This window comes from Musca domestica, unplaced genomic scaffold (assembly GCF_030504385.1).
Source record: "Musca domestica strain aabys unplaced genomic scaffold, Musca_domestica.polishedcontigs.V.1.1 124, whole genome shotgun sequence".
Lineage (NCBI taxonomy): Eukaryota > Metazoa > Arthropoda > Insecta > Diptera > Muscidae > Musca > Musca domestica.
The window spans coordinates 343,132-363,236 of NW_026712162.1; positions in this window are offsets into that span (position 1 = coordinate 343,132).

The window sequence follows — 20,105 nt, forward strand, 5'->3', positions numbered from 1 at the left end:
ATAGATCCCATATATATGTTTAATCCGATTTGGGGTTTTAAGTCCCTCACATGCATAATATGCACTCCACAACTATGATCTTTGGTATCAGTTTTCAGATACAGCTCAGAATTTGGTGTCTAAAATTTTGTAAAGCTCGCTTAAGCTTAGGATATTGATCCCATTTTATCTGTATCCGATTTTAGGTTTATTGTGCACCAAATAGCCAATATCAGTGCAAATGGCGTGAATTTTGGCACATCCGACCAAATTTAGTCTTGAAGCAAGTACATCAAATTTGGTGAAGATCGGTACAGATAAATCTATGGCTTCCATATACATGTTTCATCCGATTTGGGGTTATAAGTCCCTCAAGTGCGTAATATGGACTCCACAACAATGATATTTGATACCGGACATCCAATACTGCTCGAAAATACATCTGAAAAATTTTATTGAGATCGGCTCAGATTTTTATATTTCTTCGATACACATCTTCATCCGATTGTATGGTTATTGTTCACCATATATGTAATATCAGCCAAATTGAATAGATTTTTTCATATTCAACCGATTTTTTACCTTTGGGGAATATTGCGGTATATCTGTTGCCCCAATAAATATTTTTATAGCCTCCACCATATGGAGGGTATATTAAGTTCATCATTCCGTTTTGCAACTTATCGAAATAATAATTTTTGACCCACCAAAGTATATATATTCTTGATCAGCGTACAATTCTAAGTCGATTTAGCCCTGTCCGTCCTTATGTCTATCCGTCTGTTGTAATTACGGTAGAGTCAAAACGAATTAAGATAGGAAGCTAAAATTTTCCACCGATATGTCTTTTGTCTGAAGAATGGACTATAATAGTCCACAATATCGTATAGCCCCCATATAACGTTACCCCCGATATCCGGCATTTTGATGATTTTAACCACATTTTTCTGTCTGAAATTCTACACAAGGTGTTCTTTGTGACTACTTTACCCCCTGAAAAATAATTTTCTATATATGTCCACGATATTCGGCATTTTGATGATTCTAGCCACATTTTTCAATGGAATAGTCTGAAAATGCACACAAGGAGTTCCCTCTGAGTACTTTACCCCCTGAAAGACAATTATCTATATAGGTCTACGTTTTAATATAGCACCTATATAACGCTGCCCCGAGTTATTCGGTATTTCCAGGATTTTCGCGCCACCAGAATTGCGTCCAATTTCGTATTCGAAGTTCGTAATGGGTATTACAACCTATGACGGAAAATTGTCTATGCAGGTCCACGTCTTAGTATAGCCCCCATACAACGGTATCTTACCGGAATTGTATTTTTCAACGGAATTGTTTCGAATTTTGTATTTAAAGTTCGGAATCGTTACATTCGCCACTGACAAAAAAAAAGTTTCTTCCGAATGGTGGAGGGTATAAAAAGTTCGATATGAGAATGTAGGTTTAAAACTTATTTCGATGAGACACATTATGACCGTATCAGATGACATATTCTCTCCTTAGCCATTAACCTGAGATTATAAGAAAAGGAAAATTAATCGCAAATTGTTTCTTCCCATTTTTTTCCGAACACCTAGAAGTGGTTTGAATTCTGTTGCACAGTGTAATCAAAAAGGTTAATGAAATTATCTGCGCTGCCTGTGCTGTCTTCATTGTAAGCATATATTGTATTAATATTTGAGACATGGGTATTACAACCTATGATGGAAAATTGTCTATGCAGGTCCACGTCTTAGTATAGCCCCCAAACAACGATATCTCCCTTTATTCGGTATTTTGATGATATTAGCGGCATTATTCACCGGAATTGTTTCGAATTTTTTATTTAAAGTTCGGAATCGTTACATTCGCCACTGACAAAAAAAAAAAAAAAGTTTCTTCCGAATGGTGGAGGGTATAAAAAGTTCGATATGAGAATGTAGGTTTAAAACTTACAGACACATTATGACCGTAACAGATGACATATTCCCTCCTTAACCATTAACCTGAGATTATAAGAAAAGGAACATTAATCGCAAATTGTGTCTCCCCAACTTTTTTCCAAACACCTAGAACTGGTTTGAACTCTGTTGCACAGTGTAATCAAAAAGGTTAATGAAATTATCTGTGCTGTCTTCATTGTAAGCATGTATTGTATAAATATTTGAGACATGTCCATTACGCACAGTCATAGAACCTACTGTTAGATGTTTACTTTTACTTCGGTCTTATCAGTATCTTATCAGAATTTCAACAACCAACACAAGGTACCCATTAAGAAAGAAGACGCGACAAGAAATAAAAAAAAAACGAAACGAAGTGACTGAAAAGGAAATAAAAAAAATATTTTTCGAGATAACGAAATGAGTTAATTGCAATTCAAATTTTTGTGTACACTTCGTTTGGTGTGATTGTATAGAAGGGCATATAGAAATGAGTAAGCGACTAAGTGACTGGGTTAAGAAACGTTAAAAATTTGATTTTATTGCATTTGAGAAACGCTGAGCAACACAAGGTGTGGGTAATGTATGAATTGGTAATCTGGAAAAATATTAACCACAAAAAAAAAAAAGTATTGAAAAGTCGAAATTAAGAAAGTCACAATCGGAAATAGTTTTAGAAAATTTCAATATTAAACAAGTAAGCAAAGGCTATAGTCGTGCTGGGCCCACCATGTGATACCCCACAACACTACACTATGTTCGAAGTCCAAATCCAAAATCCAAATCCTTTTTGACAGATTTCGTTTTTGAAATAATGTCAAAGAGCCCTGCCCAGAGGTTACACTTAGCTTTTTGACCCGGAGAATTTGGCCATCGTAGCCGTAGTATTGTTAAGTATTCAAAACAATTGCACACGAAAGTTGTGGTCCATTTTACAGCTAAATAAAATCCAATGTTCATCCAAAATGCTAGACTTCTTCCCTGTCCTCAACTCTCTTCCGATGCGAAATTCCGAGTCGATTAGTTTTCAATTGAAATTTTAAATTTTTGTTCAAAATTTAATTTTTTTAGCCATTTAAATCTCTAAATGTACATCCAAAAAACAATAGGCTTCAATTCCGACCCTACCCACATGCAAAATTTCGTGAGGATCGGACGATAATTGCGACATGCATATAATACCCTCAAAACGTAGTGTTGGGGGGTGTAAAAATTTAGAAAATTTTCAATTCAAAATCGTTAGTCAAATTGAAAAAACCGCATGCGATAAAAAAAAACAACAAATAAGCAAAGGCTACAGTCGAGCGGGGCCGACCGTTGAATACCCTACAGCACTATAATGAACGATACAGTTTATATAGGCTAGATACTCGAAAGAATTCCACAAGATATTGTGACAATTAATAAAAGAAAACCATCAGGTTTCGTTCTCTAATTTTCAAATAATAGCAACTTAAACTAATTTGCTCATTTCCAATTTATTGGTAATTAAATTGTCTTTCTAGATCTGGAATCAATGTTTCCCAAAGACCTATAATCTCTCAGAAGTGGCAAAATATTAACATTTATTATTTGTTTTTGACTGAAACACATCTATATGAGATACAGACATTTGACTATATTCCTTATCGAAACCAGCTTTAACGAAATAGTCAGAAGTGCGTCTTTCCTGTATTGGTGAAGTCTCCAAAAAGTCACTGGAATGGACATTTTCGTATTTTGTCTACAAAAGTTGGCAAACTATTTCACACATGGAATATTTTTGGATGGCCATCCAAAATTGCTTAGCTTTTGCAATGTCCGGTAACCCCCCATTCAAATTTTGTAGTTTTTTGGTCCATTTCAACCCCTAAATATATGGCGATCATCTCCAAAAAGAGTAGGTTTCTATTCTGACACTCATCTTATCCCCATGCCAAATTTCGTAAGGATCGGGCCATAAATGCGATCTATATATGATATCCTGATATCCTAACTACTTAGTTTTGTTAGCTGTAGAAATATTGCCAAATGTTTAATTCAAAATGAAAATATGCCAAAAATATGACAAAATTGAAAAAAATATGAGAAAATTTTACAAAATCAATATTTTCATCTTTAGAGAGATATTTTTATGCGATTTTTTAGACATTGTTTCTTTCCTGCCATGAGGCCATTCTGAATTAATGAGAACTATCGAAATCAGTTCAGCCGTTCTCGACATATAAGAGATCTTTCAAGCATATCTTCTTTGATAGACTTATATATCGCACATATTTTGCTATATATCCGATTTATTGGATGTTAACATCAATGTAAAGATCAGAAGTAACCTTGTCATGGCTTTGTGATTTGCCGGGATTTAAAATATTAGCGGTTTAATGAAAAATTTCGAATTTTTTCAACACAAAAGATATGGTCTATTTTACCCGCTAAATATTATCAGATGACCATCCAAATTGGTAGGCTTCTTCCCTAAACTCTAGCTACAAGCGAAATTCCGCATCGATTGGTCTATAATTGCGACCTGTATAGCTACTGCAAAATCCGATTTTTTTCAGTATTTGGTCCATTTCAACCCCTAAACATTTCGCGATCATCTCCAAAAGAAATTGGCTTCTATTCTGACCCTAACCCCACCTTCGTGCAAAATTTCGTAAGGATCGGGCCATAATTGCGGCCTGTAGCGTGATTACAAATTAACATGGACAGACGGACAGACGGACGGACGGACATACATAGCTAGATCGACTCAGCTCGGTGAGATAGGAAGATCCATATATACTTTCCTATGTGGGAAATCAATATTTCGTGGTGTTACATAATTTTTGGCCCAATCAAACTTATAATACCCCCAACACATAGTGTTGTAGGGTATAAAAATGGATAAAATGAAATAAAAGATATAACTTTTTTATTGGTATATTATCTCTATTTTTCTGGCAAGAGATCATTCCAAATTGATGGGAATTGTGAAAATCGGCCCAGTGGTTCTTGATTTGTAAGCAGAATAAATAAGATCAATTTTTTTTACATATATATTGTACTTATTTTGCTATATATCCGATTTCTTGGCTATTAGCATTACTTTAATGGTCAAAAGTGATGTTTTAATGTATTTGTGATTTGGCGGTTTATTGGAAATTTTTCTATTTTCTAACATAAAAGTTAGGGTCTATTTTAACTAATTATCGTCCGAGGGCCAAATTGGTAGGTTTCTGCCCATTCCCAAAATCTAACTCCATGTAAATTTTCGCGTCGATTGGTTAATAATTGTGCCCTATAGAGCAACTGCGAAATCAGGAAAATATTCTGTTTCTGGTCCATTTCAACCCCTAAATATCGTGCGATCATCTCCAAAAACAATAGGGTTCTATTCTGACCCTAACCCCACCTCCATTTTCAATTTCGTGAGGATCGGTTCATAATTGCGACCTGTAGCTTGATTACAAATTAACATGGACAGACGGACATACATAGCTAGGTCGACTCATCTCGGCGAGATAGGAAGATCCATATATACTTTCCTATGTGGGAAACCAATATTTCGAGGTGTTACATAATTTTTGGCCCAATCAAACTTATAATACCGCCAACAAATAGTGTTGTAGGGTATACAACAAATTACTTTCCAAATTTAGTAGGATCCAAAATAAATTTCCCACCCTAATAAATATCGAATTATTTGATTAAAGTATTTGTTTATTGATGATTGATATTTCCAAATTATAACATTTTTTTTCGATCAGTTTATATGAAAATCTTTAAAAAAATTGTACATACCCACTTTGCCGATAAATCGTACGTTTAAGTTGACCGACATAGATATTTTGTTGTAATGTGCCAGTCAGCTTTATTTCGGCGTCCGAGGGCCGCCCAAATTGGTAGGTATCTGCCCAGTCCCGAAATCTAACTCCATGTTAATTGTACCCTATAGAGCAACTGCGAAATCAGGAAAATATTCTGTTTTTGGTCCATTTCAAACCCTAAATATCGTGCGATCATCTCCAACAACAATAGGGTTCTATTCTGACCCTAACCCTACCTCCATTTTCAATTTCGTGAGAATCGGTTCATAATTGCGACCTGTAGCTTGATTACAAATAAACATGGACAGACGGACATACATAGCTAGATCGACTAATCTCGGCGAGGTAGAAAGATCCATATATACTTTCCTATGTGGGAAACCAATATTTCGAGGTGTTACATAATTTTTGGCCCAATCAAACTTATAATACCACCAACAAATAGTGTTGTAGGGTATAAAAAATTAATTTCTAAATTTAGTAGGATCCAAAATAAATTTTCCACCCTAATACACTTTATTTTGAAAATATCAAATTATTTGATTAAAGTATTTGTTTATTGATGATTGATATTTCCAAATAATAAATTTTTTTTCGATCAGTTTATATGAAAATCTTTTAAAAAAAATTGTACATACCCATTTTGCCGATAAATCGTACGTTTAAGTTGACCGACATAGATATTTTGTTGTAATGTGCCAGTCAGCTTAATGTCGATAACAATTTTTTATTATCTTTAATTTTTTTTTTTATTTTCCCCTTGTAAAAAACAAAAATTCATTGATAGTCGCCCTCGGCAGAAGGGACTTCGAGTCTTTGAGAAATTACATCCCAGTTACTTTTGTTTTGTTTAATGTTTACATTTTTAAAATCTGATGTTGAAATTAGGTCAGATATATTTTGATACCATCTGCCCTAAAATGGAGGATATTAAAAGATTTGGCTATAGCTGTCTGTCTCTTGAAACCACGTTGGAGCTTGTACCATTAAAAATTATGCTTTGAAATTTTGCATAGTCATTGATAGTTGTTATGGAGGAAGTTGTGTAGTGAAAAATTGAAAATATCGTAAAAATTAAAAATATCGTATTGAAAATATATGTATCTATATCTATAAAAGAGGAAAATGTTTGTATGTTTGTTTGTAATTTATGGACTCGAAAACCGCTGAATAGATTTTCCTGAAAATTTCCATATATACTGCAACATCGCCTGAAAGTAACATGGGCTATATACATTTTTGAATTTCCACTTGGAACTGGAGATATAGCATCAGAATCGGAGGTACCTCCCAAAAATTTAGATTTTATATGCACATATCTATTGATTGGTTGAAGATACAGTCTCCAAATTTGGAATACGTAACGGAATTTGGAACAAAAATAAGTTTGCCAAATTATATTGTAATCGGTTCAGATTTGGATATAGCTCCCATATATATTTTCGACCGATTTCGTTCATTTGATGCCTCAAACACTATATGAATGTTCGATTCCAATGAAATTTCAAATGTGTGACGGGATTTGATCCGAAAATAAATTTGTCAAATTAAATTGAAATCGGTTCAGATTTGGATATAGCTCCCATATATATTTTCGGCCGATTTGAAGCATTTGATGCACCAAACACGCTATGTATCCCCAATTTCAATGAAATTTGGAATGTGTAGCGGAAATTAAAACAAATATACATTTGCCAAATTATATTAAAATCGGTTCAGATTTGGATATAGCTCTCATATATATTTTCGACCGATTTCATGTATTTTATCCACCATACACGATATGTATGTTCGATTCCAGAGAAATTTGGAATACGTAACGGGATTTTGATTAGAAAATAAATTAGTCAAATTATATTGAAATCGGTTCAGATTTGGATATAGCTCCCATATACATTTTCGGCCGATTTCATGATTTTATGCACCATACACGATATGTATGTTCGATTCCAAAGAAATTTGGAATATGCAACGGGATTTTGATTAGAAAATAAATTAGTCAAATTATATTAAAATCGGTTCAGATTTGGATATAGCTCCCATATATATTTTCCGCCGATTTTACATATTTGATGCACAAAACACGATACGTATTTCCGATTCCAATGAAATTCGGCATGAGTGGCTAAATTTGGTACAAAAATAAATTTGACAAATTATATTCAAATACGCTCAGATTTGTTTATAGCTCCCATATATATACTCAGCCGATTTCATATATTTGATGCACCCAAAGCGAGAGAGACAAAATCTGGCACCAGAAAAAATTGCCAAATTATATTGAAATCAGTTGAGGTTTGGGTATAGCTAACATATATATTTCGGCCGATTTCATACATGTTATGCACCAAACATGATATATATGACCGATACCAATGAAATACAGAATGTGTGGCGGAATTAGGTTACAATAATAAATCTGACAAATTAATTGGAAATTAGTTAAGATTTGGATATAGCTCCCATATATATATTCTCGGCCGATTTCACATATTTGACGCACCAATTTCAATTAAATATGAAAGGTGTGGCGGAGTTTGGTGTAAAAGTAATTTTTTTAAAATTATATTTAAATCGCATCAGATTGGGATATGATTTTAATAAGAACCATTGACCCACAACGCCTTAGGCTAACACTAAAAAACAACACAACAATTTATTTGAAATACGCTTATTACGGCGAAGTATGTTGCTATCTCGAATTCACTAATTGCAATAGAAATGCCACTCAACTTCAAAAGATTGCAGTTTACTGCACGCTTGGTATTTGCTATGAAATAAATAAATCCAAAGGACAAACCCTTCGTGTATACATGTCATGTTACTGCTTTTGTTTATTAACGCATCAAATTAGTGCAATATTTTTTTAATTTGTTTTTCTTTATCCAACATATATTCGTAAATAAAATTTTGAATGCATATAAAATCAAAAGGGGTAGCGAAGCGCACCGGGTTCAGCTAGTAAAACTATATAATTTGAATCTGTGATTTTCGGTGATTTGGAGGTTTATGGCTCAATTTCCAAACAAATCAATTTCCAAAATTGACGAATTTCGGCTCTCAGTGTACGTCTACTTTTAAGTGTAGATCCTCCTAATTTTTGGTATTTTAAGGGTTTCGGTTTAAATTTCCATCCAAATCAGCTTTAGTTTGGCATTTTTGGTTCCCAGTGGGTCATTAAATATTTAATATGGTTATAGCCCCATATAACGAAGTATCCAAATTTCATTTTGGCGACAGATCTGAATATGGTTCATTCTCACATGACAGAACTTGACATCATTTCTGCTTGTTGTTTTATATCAAGGTTATATCTATAAAAGAGTAAAAAATGCAAAATGGGTGACTGATTCACCAATGACCATGAGAAACGGCTGAAGTTAAAATCTTGAAATTTTGAATGTAGGTTCTATGTTGGGAGGCTGGGTTTTTGGAAATTCGGACTAGAAGTGTACTAAAACACTAATTATTGTACCTTTTGGTATTTCGTGAACGAATACATACAGCAAAAATCTTGACATTTGCTATGAAAATTAATTATGAGAAGAAGGTGTTTTTGAACTTCAAATACGACATCTCAAACAATTTCTGTGGGTATTATACCTAAACTCGTCAAAATTCCGAATATAGTTCCCATTACGAACTCTAAATATGTAATTTCAAACAATTCCGGTCAATAATGATGCTAAAATCATCAAAATACCGAATATAGGGAGGTACTTATATATTGTGCCTATACGAAGACCTGGACCTGCATAGACAATTTTCTGTCACAGACTGTGGTTCCATTACGAACTCTAAATACGTAATTTCAAACAATTCCGGTCAATAATGACGCTAAAATCATCAAAATACCGAATATAGGGAGGTCCCGTTATATGGGGGCTATACGAAAACGTGGATCAGCACAGAAAATTTTCTGTCTTAGGCGGTAGTATCCATTGCGAACTTCAAATACCAAATTTGAAACAAATCCGGTGAATAGAGTCGCTTAAATCGTCAAAATGCCGAATATCAGGAGGTACCGTTATATGGGGGCTATACGAAGACGTGGATCTGCACAGACAATTTTCTGCCTTATGCGGTAGTATCCATTGCGAACTTCAATTACCAAATTTGAAACAATTCCGGTTAATAATGTCGCTAAAATCGTCAAAATACCGAATATCGGGAGGTACCGTTATATGGGGGCTGTATAGAAACGTGGACATACATGGCCCATTTACGAACTTAACCTGCCTACTGGAAAAATAAACAAGTGTGCAAAATCTTAGCCTTCTATCTCAATTCGTTTGAAAGATAGCGTGATTACAACAGCCAGACGGTCAGACAGACGGACCTCGCTAAATCGACTTAGAATTTTACGCTAATCAAAAATATATATACTTTGTTGGGTCTGACATGTTAATGACATGACAGTTAATATACCCTCCATAGTATGGTATAGGGTATAAAAATCAATGAATCTTAAAAATACCGGGGCTTTACAAAGACCTAAACCTGCATAGACTATTTTCTGTCACAGGCTGTAGTACCCATTAAGATCTTTCAATACGAAATTTGAAACGATCGGGGGTGAATAATGTTGCTGAAATTATCAAAATACCGACTATTGAAAGGTACCGTTACATGGCAGCTTTATGCAGACGTGGACCTGCATATAAAAAATTTTTGTCATAGGCTGCAGAACCCATTACGAACTTCAAATAAGAAATTTCAAACAACTCCGGGGAGTAATGTCGCTAAAATCATGAAAATACCAAATATCGAGAGGTATCGTTATATGGGGGCTATACGAAAACGTGGACCGACATGACCCATTTACGAACTTAACCTGAAACGAATAACAAAGCACCCATTTACGAACTTAACCTGAATGCTGATAAACTATACGCGTATGCCAAATTTTAGCATCCTATCTCAATTCGTTCGAAAGATAGCGTGATTACTACAGACAGACGGACAGACAAATATACGGATCGTCTTAGAAATTTACGCTGATGCAGAATATATATACTTTGTAGGGTCCATTATCAATATTTCGAGGAGTTACAAACGGAATGACAACGCAAATATACCCTCAATAGAATGGTGGAAGGTATAAAAAAAACTAACTCCAAAGGGGATCGACGACATAGTTAGTCAATTTTAGGGCTCTATTTTCAGTATTCGATTTTCTAGCATAAAATATATTAAACACTACGACTCTTGTTGGTATTTTTAAGGAGCCCAAACAAATATTTTCCAAAAGAATTGTTTACCCTTTTATAGTTGTACCCTACTATTCTTAAGTCATTGAGACGACCGTGAATTTTTAAATCGTGTTATTAAAGTTTCCGATCGTAATACTCACCTAGTGAGAAATAATAATCATGAAAAACGTTAGAACGTGTTCTAAGGCAAATGGAATTGAAATAAATTATTCACACCCATTTTCATGTTCATGTTCGACTTTCTAAGTAATGCATTTTAATAAATTAACAATAAATTATGACGAAACCAATAGAACAATGAAAATTGTTTGAGGCCCAGCTATGGGCATTTAATGCTTTAATACATCCAGTCAGCGCCTTTGTTGGAACAGGCAATAGGTCTTCAACAATTTCGAATAATAAATTAAAACGTTTGTTGGTCAACAAGCATTTAATAGCAGCCACATTAACAAGATTTCAATTGCTGCTGTTGTTGTTGGTGTCGACGCTATTGCCCATCGAAAATTTACGCAATAGCTACGCTCTGCTTTGGTGAAGAGCACAACAAAGTGCAATCATTTGCGGCAAAGTGCCTTGTGGGAAGGCAAGAGGTTGTGGCGGCAACAACAAGAAAACATTACAAATAATTTATTGTTATATTTTCTTATAAATCGAATGTACTTTTTTGGAGGGAGAGAGAGAGAGAGAGAGAGAGAGATAGAGAGAGAGAGAGAGAGAGAGAGAAAACACACTCATATACACAAGTAAAAACAGAAATCACGTAGAGGAGTATATGCAACAGAATTACAGCAACAACAACAACGAATAACAAAGCACTTTCATTGCATTAACAATTACACCGGCAACTAACCACACAGCGATTGTATCAGGAACCACAATTGTAGGTAATAGTACCCAGCGGTGTGGATTGGAAGCGCATCATCATCATTGACATTTCACAGTGGTTGGCAGGGAATTAATTGATTGCAAAGTGGCTATTTTTCCTCTTTAAATATCTGCAATCAAAATGATGCTAGAAACCCCGAAAAGTCAATATTTAAGGAGTTATGAGCTAATTAAAATTGGCTATTTTTCCTCTTTAAATATCTGCAATCAAAATGATGCTAAAAACACCGAAATGTCAATATTTAAGGAGTTATGGGCATTTTAAAATTGGCTATTTTTCCTCTTTAAATATCTGCAATTAAAATTATGCTAAAAACCCCGAAATGTCAATATTTAAGGAGTTATGAACATTTTAAAATTGGCTATTTTCCTCTTTAAATATCTGCAATCAAAATGATGCTAAAAACCCCGAAATGTCAATATTTAAGGAGCTATGAGCATTTTAAAATAGACCATTTTTCCTCTTTAAATATCTGCAATTAATATTTAAGGAGTTATGAGCATTTTAAAATTGGCTATTTTTCCTCTTTAAATATCTGCAATCAAAATGATGCTAAAAACCCCGAAATGTCAATATTTAAGGAGTTATGAGCATTTTAAAATTGGCTATTTTTCCTCTTTAAATATCTGCAATCAAACTGACGCTAAAAACCCCGAAATGTCAATATTTAAGGAGTTATGAGCATTTTAAAATTGGCTATTTTTCCTCTTTAAATATCTGCAATCAAAATGATGCTAAAAACCCCGAAATGTCAATATTTAAGGAGTTATGAGCATTTTAAAATTGGCTATTTTTCCTCTTTTAATATCTGCAATCAAAATGATGCTAAAAACCCCGAAATGTCAATATTTAAAGAGTTATGAGCATTTTAAAATTGGCTATTTTTCCTCTTTAAATATCTGCAATCAAACTGACGCTAAAAACCCCGAAATGTCAATATTTAAGGAGTTATGAGCATTTTAAAATTGGCTATTTTTCCTCTTTAAATATCTGCAATCAAACTGACGCTAAAAACCCCGAAATGTCAATATTTAAGGAGTTATGAGCATTTTAAAATTGGCTATTTTTCCTCTTTAAATATCTGCAATCAAAATGATGCTAAAAACCCCGAAATGTCAATATTTAAGGAGTTATGAGCATTTTAAAATTGGCTATTTTTCCTATTTAAATATCTGCAATCAAAATGATGCTAAAAACCCCGAAATGTCAATATTTAAGGAGTTATGAGCATTTTAAAATTGGCTATTTTTCCTCTTTAAATATCTGCAATCAAAATGACGCTAAAAACCCCGAAATGTCAATATTTAAGGAGTTATGAGCATTTTAAAATTGGCTATTTTTCCTCTTTAAATATCTGCAATCAAAATGACGCTAAAAACCCCGAAATGTCAATATTTAAGGAGTTATGAGCATTTTAAAATTGGTTATTTTTCCTCTTTAAATATCTGCAATCAAAATGATGCTAAAAACCCCGAAATGTCAATATTTAAGGAGTTATGAGCATTTTAAAATTGGCTATTTTTCCTATTTAAATATCTGCAATCAAAATGATGCCAAAAACCCCGAAATGTCAATATTTAAGGAGTTATGAGCATTTTAAAATTGGCTATTTTTCCTCTTTAAATATCTGCAATCAAACTGACGCTAAAAACCCCGAAATGTCAATATTTAAGGAGTTATGAGCATTTTAAAATTGGCTATTTTTCCTCTTTAAATATCTGCAATCAAAATGATGCTAAAAACCCCGAAATGTCAATATTTAAGGAGTTATGAGCATTTTAAAATTGGCTATTTTTCCTATTTAAATATCTGCAATCAAAATGATGCTAAAAACCCCGAAATGTCAATATTTAAGGAGTTATGAGCATTTTAAAATTGGCTATTTTTCCTCTTTAAATATCTGCAATCAAAATGATGCTAAAAACCCCGAAATGTCAATATTTAAGGAGTTATGAGCATTTTAAAATTGGCTATTTTTCCTATTTAAATATCTGCAATCAAAATGATGCTAAAAACCCCGAAATGTCAATATTTAAGGAGTTATGAGCATTTTAAAATTGGCTATTTTTCCTATTTAAATATCTGCAATCAAAATGATGCTAAAAACCCCGAAATGTCAATATTTAAGGAGTTATGAGCATTTTAAAATTGGCTATTTTTCCTCTTTAAATATCTGCAATCAAAATGACGCTAAAAACCCCGAAATGTCAATATTTAAGGAGTTATGAGCATTTTAAAATTGGCTATTTTTCCTCTTTAAATATCTGCAATCAAAATGACGCTAAAAACCCCGAAATGTCAATATTTAAGGAGTTATGAGCATTTTAAAATTGGTTATTTTTCCTCTTTAAATATCTGCAATCAAAATGATGCTAAAAACCCCGAAATGTCAATATTTAAGGAGTTATGAGCATTTTAAAATTGGCTATTTTTCCTCTTTAAATATCTGCAATCAAAATGATGCTAAAAACCCCGAAATGTCAATATTTAAGGAGTTATGAGCATTTTAAAATTGGCTATTTTTCCTATTTAAATATCTGCAATCAAAATGATGCTAAAAACCCCGAAATGTCAATATTTAAGGAGTTATGAGCATTTTAAAATTGGCTATTTTTCCTATTTAAATATCTGCAATCAAAATGATGCTAAAAACCCCGAAATGTCAATATTTAAGGAGTTATGAGCATTTTAAAATTGGCTATTTTCCTCTTTAAATATCTGCAATCAAAATGACGCTAAAAACCCCGAAATGTCAATATTTAAGGAGTTATGAGCATTTTAAAATTGGCTATTTTTCCTCTTTAAATATCTGCAATCAAAATGACGCTAAAAACCCCGAAATGTCAATATTTAAGGAGTTATGAGCATTTTAAAATTGGTTATTTTTCCTCTTTAAATATCTGCAATCAAAATGATGCTAAAAACCCCGAAATGTCAATATTTAAGGAGTTATGAGCATTTTAAAATTGGCTATTTTTCCTCTTTAAATATCTGCAATCAAAATGATGCTAAAAACCCCGAAATGTCAATATTTAAGGAGTTATGAGCATTTTAAAATTGGCTATTTTTCCTATTTAAATATCTGCAATCAAAATGATGCTAAAAACCCCGAAATGTCAATATTTAAGGAGTTATGAGCATTTTAAAATTGGCTATTTTTCCTATTTAAATATCTGCAATCAAAATGATGCTAAAAACCCCGAAATGTCAATATTTAAGGAGTTATGAGCATTTTAAAATTGGCTATTTTTCCTCTTTAAATATCTGCAATCAAAATGACGCTAAAAACCCCGAAATGTCAATATTTAAGGAGTTATGAGCATTTTAAAATTGGCTATTTTTCCTCTTTAAATATCTGCAATCAAAATGATGCTAAAAACCCCGAAATGTCAATATTTAAGGAGTTATGAGCATTTTAAAATTGGCTATTTTTCCTCTTTAAATATCTGCAATCAAAATGATGCTAAAAACCCCGAAATGTCAATATTTAAGGAGTTATGAGCATTTTAAAATTGGCTATTTTTCCTCTTTAAATATCTGCAATCAAAATGATGCTAAAAACACCGAAATGTCAATATTTAAGGAGTTATGAGCATTTTAAAATTGGCTATTTTTCCTCTTTAAATATCTGCAATCAAAATGATGCTAAAAACCCCGAAATGTCAATATTTAAGGAGTTATGAGCATTTTAAAATTGGCTATTTTTCCTCTTTAAATATCTGCAATCAAAATGATGCTAAAAACCCCGAAATGTCAATATTTAAGGAGTTATGAGCATTTTAAAATTGGCTATTTTTCCTCTTTAAATATCTGCAATCAAAATGATGCTAAAAACCCCGAAATGTCAATATTTAAGGAGTTATGAGCATTTTAAAATTGGCTATTTTTCCTCTTTAAATATCTGCAATCAAAATGACGCTAAAAACCCCGAAATGTCAATATTTAAGGAGTTATGAGCATTTTAAAATTGGCTATTTTTCCTCTTTAAATATCTGCAATCAAAATGACGCTAAAAACCCCGAAATGTCAATATTTAAGGAGTTATGAGCATTTTAAAATTGGTTATTTTTCCTCTTTAAATATCTGCAATCAAAATGATGCTAAAAACCCCGAAATGTCAATATTTAAGGAGTTATGAGCATTTTAAAATTGGCTATTTTTCCTCTTTAAATATCTGCAATCAAAATGATGCTAAAAACCCCGAAATGTCAATATTTAAGGAGTTATGAGCATTTTAAAATTGGCTATTTTTCCTATTTAAATATCTGCAATCAAAATGATGCTAAAAACCCCGAAATGTCAATATTTAAGGAGTTATGAGCATTTAAAATTGGCTATTTTTCCTATTTAAATATCTGCAATCAAAATGATGCTAAAAACCCCGAAATGTCAATATTTAAGGAGTTATGAGCATTTTAAAATTGGCTATTTTTCCTCTTTAAATATCTGCAATCAAAATGACGCTAAAAACCCCGAAATGTCAATATTTAAGGAGTTATGAGCATTTTAAAATTGGCTATTTTTCCTCTTTAAATATCTGCAATCAAAATGATGCTAAAAACCCCGAAATGTCAATATTTAAGGAGTTATGAGCATTTTAAAATTGGCTATTTTTCCTCTTTAAATATCTGCAATCAAAATGATGCTAAAAACCCCGAAATGTCAATATTTAAGGAGTTATGAGCATTTTAAAATTGGCTATTTTTCCTCTTTAAATATCTGCAATCAAAATGATGCTAAAAACCCCGAAATGTCAATATTTAAGGAGTTATGAGCATTTTAAAATTGGCTATTTTTCCTCTTTAAATATCTGCAATCAAAATGATGCTAAAACCCCGAAATGTCAATATTTAAGGAGTTATGAGCATTTTAAAATTGGCTATTTTTCCTCTTTAAATATCTGCAATCAAAATGATGCTAAAAACCCCGAAATGTCAATATTTAAGGAGTTATGAGCATTTTAAAATTGGCTATTTTTCCTCTTTAAATATCTGCAATCAAAATGATGCTAAAAACCCCGAAATGTCAATATTTAAGGAGTTATGAGCATTTTAAAATTGGCTATTTTTCCTCTTTAAATATCTGCAATCAAAATGATGCTAAAAACCCCGAAATGTCAATATTTAAGGAGTTATGAGCATTTTAAAATTGGCTATTTTTCCTCTTTAAATATCTGCAATCAAAATGATGCTAAAAACCCCGAAATGTCAATATTTAAGGAGTTATGAGCATTTTAAAATTGGCTATTTTTCCTCTTTAAATATCTGCAATCAAAATGATGCTAAAAACCCCGAAATGTCAATATTTAAGGAGTTATGAGCATTTTAAAATTGGCTATTTTTCCTCTTTAAATATCTGCAATCAAAATGATGCTAAAAACCCCGAAATGTCAATATTTAAGGAGTTATGAGCATTTTAAAATTGGCTATTTTTCCTATTTAAATATTTGCAATCAAAATAACGCTAAAAACTCCGAAATGTCAATATTTAAGGAGTTATGAGCATTTTAAAATTGGCTATTTTTCCTCTTTAAATATCTGCAATCAAAATGACGCTAAAAACCCCGAAATGTCAATATTTAAGGAGTTATGAGCATTTTAAAATTGGCTATTTTTCCTCTTTAAATATCTGCAATCAAAATGATGCTAAAAACCCCGAAATGTCAATATTTAAGGAGTTATGAGCATTTTAAAATTGGCTATTTTTCCTATTTAAATATCTGCAATCAAAATGATGCCAAAAACCCCGAAATGTCAATATTTAAGGAGTTATGAGCATTTTAAAATTGGCTATTTTTCCTCTTTAAATATCTGCAATCAAAATGATGCTAAAAACCCCGAAATGTCAATATTTAAGGAGTTATGAGCATTTTAAAATTGGCTATTTTTCCTCTTTAAATATCTGCAATCAAAATGATGCTAAAAACCCCGAAATGTCAATATTTAAGGAGTTATGAGCATTTTAAAATTGGCTATTTTTCCTCTTTAAATATCTGCAACCAAAATTATGCTAAAAACCCCGAAATGTCAATATTTAAGGAGTTATGAGCATTTTAAAATTGGCTATTTTTCCTCTTTAAATATCTGCAACCAAAATGATGCTAAAAACCCCGAAATGTCAATATTTAAGGAGTTATGAGCATTTTAAAATTGGCTATTTTTCCTATTTAAATATCTGCAATCAAAATGATGCTAAAAACGCCGAAATGTCAATATTTAAGGAGTTATGAGCATTTTAAAATTGGCTATTTTTCCTCTTTAAATATCTGCAATCAAAATGATGCTAAAAACCCCGAAATGTCAATATTTAAGGAGTTATGAGCATTTTAAAATTGGCTATTTTTCCTCTTTAAATATCTGCAATCAAAATGATGCTAAAAACCCCGAAATGTCAATATTTAAGGAGTTATGAGCATTTTAAAATTGGCTATTTTTCCTCTTTAAATATCTGCAATCAAAATGATGCTAAAAACCCCGAAATGTCAATATTTAAGGAGTTATGAGCATTTTAAAATTGGCTAGTTTTCCTCTTTAAATATCTGCAATCGAAATGATGCTAAAAACACCGAAATGTCAATATTTAAGGAGTTGTGAGCATTTTAAAGTTGGCTAGTTTTCCTCTTTAAATATCTGCAATCAAAATGATGCTAAAAACCCCGAAATGTCAATATTTAAGGAGTTATGAGCATATTAAAATTGGCTATTTTTCCTCTTTAAATATCTGCAATCAAAATGATGCTAAAACCCCGAAATGTCAATATTTAAGGAGTTATGAGCATTTTAAAATTGGCTAGTTTTCCTCTTTAAATATCTGCAATCAAAATGATGCTAAAAACCCCGAAATGTCAATATTTAAGGAGTTATGAGCATTGTAAAATTGGCTATTTTTCCTCTTTAAATATCTGCAATCAAAATGATGCTAAAAACCCCGAAATGTCAATATTTAAGGAGTTATGAGCATTTTAAAATTGGCTATTTTTCCTCTTTAAATATCTGCAATCAAAATGATGCCAAAAACCCCGAAATGTCAATATTTAAGGAGTTATGAGCATTGTAAAATTGGCTATTTTTTCTCTTTAAATATCTGCAATCAAAATGATGCTAAAAACCCCGAAGTGTCAATATTTAAGGAGTTATGAGCATTTTAAAATTGGCTATTTTTCCTCTTTAAATATCTGCAATCAAAATGATGCTAAAAACCCCGAAATGTCAATATTTAAGGAGTTATGAGCATTTTAAAATTGGCTATTTTTCCTCTTTAAATATCTGCAATCAAACTGATGCTAAAAACCCCGAAATGTCAATATTTAAGGAGTTATGAGCATTTTAAAATTGGCTAGTTTTCCTCTTTAAATATCTGCAATCAAAATGATGCTAAAAACCCCGAAATGTCAATATTTAAGGAGTTATGAGCATTTTAAAATTGGCTATTTTCCTCTTTTAATATCTGCAATCAAAATGATGCTAAAAACCCCGAAATGTCAATATTTAAGGAGTTATGAGCATATTAAAATTGGCTATTTTTCCTCTTTAAATATCTGCAATCAAAATGATGCTAAAAACCCCGAAATGTCAATATTTAAGGAGTTATGAGATTTTTAAAATTGGCTATTTTTCCTCTTTAAATATCTGCAATAAAAATGATGCTAAAAACCCCGAAATGTCAATATTTAAGGAGTTATGAGCATTTTAAAATTAGGCTATTTTTCCTCTTTAAATATCTGCAATCAAAATGATGCTAAAAACACCGAAATGTCAATATTTAAGGAGTTATGAGCATTTTAAAATTGGCTATTTTTCCTCTTTAAATATCTGCAATCAAAATGATGCCAAAAACCCCGAAATGTCAATATTTAAGGAGTTATGAGCATTTTAAAATTGGCTATTTTTCCTCTTTAAATATCTGCAATCAAATGATGCTAAAAACCCCGAAATGTCAATATTAAGGAGTTATGAGCATTTTAAAATTGGCTATTTTTCCTCTTTAAATATCTGCAATCAAAATGATGCTAAAAACCCCGAAATGTCAATATTTAAGGAGTTATGAGCATATTAAAATTGGCTATTTTTCCTCTTTAAATATCTGCAATCAAAATGATGCTAAAAACCCCGAAATGTCAATATTTAAGGAGTTATGAGCATTTTAAAATTGGCTATTTTTCCTCTTTAAATATCTGCAATCAAAATGATGCTAAAAACCCCGAAATGTCAATATTTAAGGAGTTATGAGCATTTTAAAATTGGCTATTTTTCCTCTTTAAATATCTGCAATCAAAATAATGCTAAAAACCCCGAAATGTCAATAT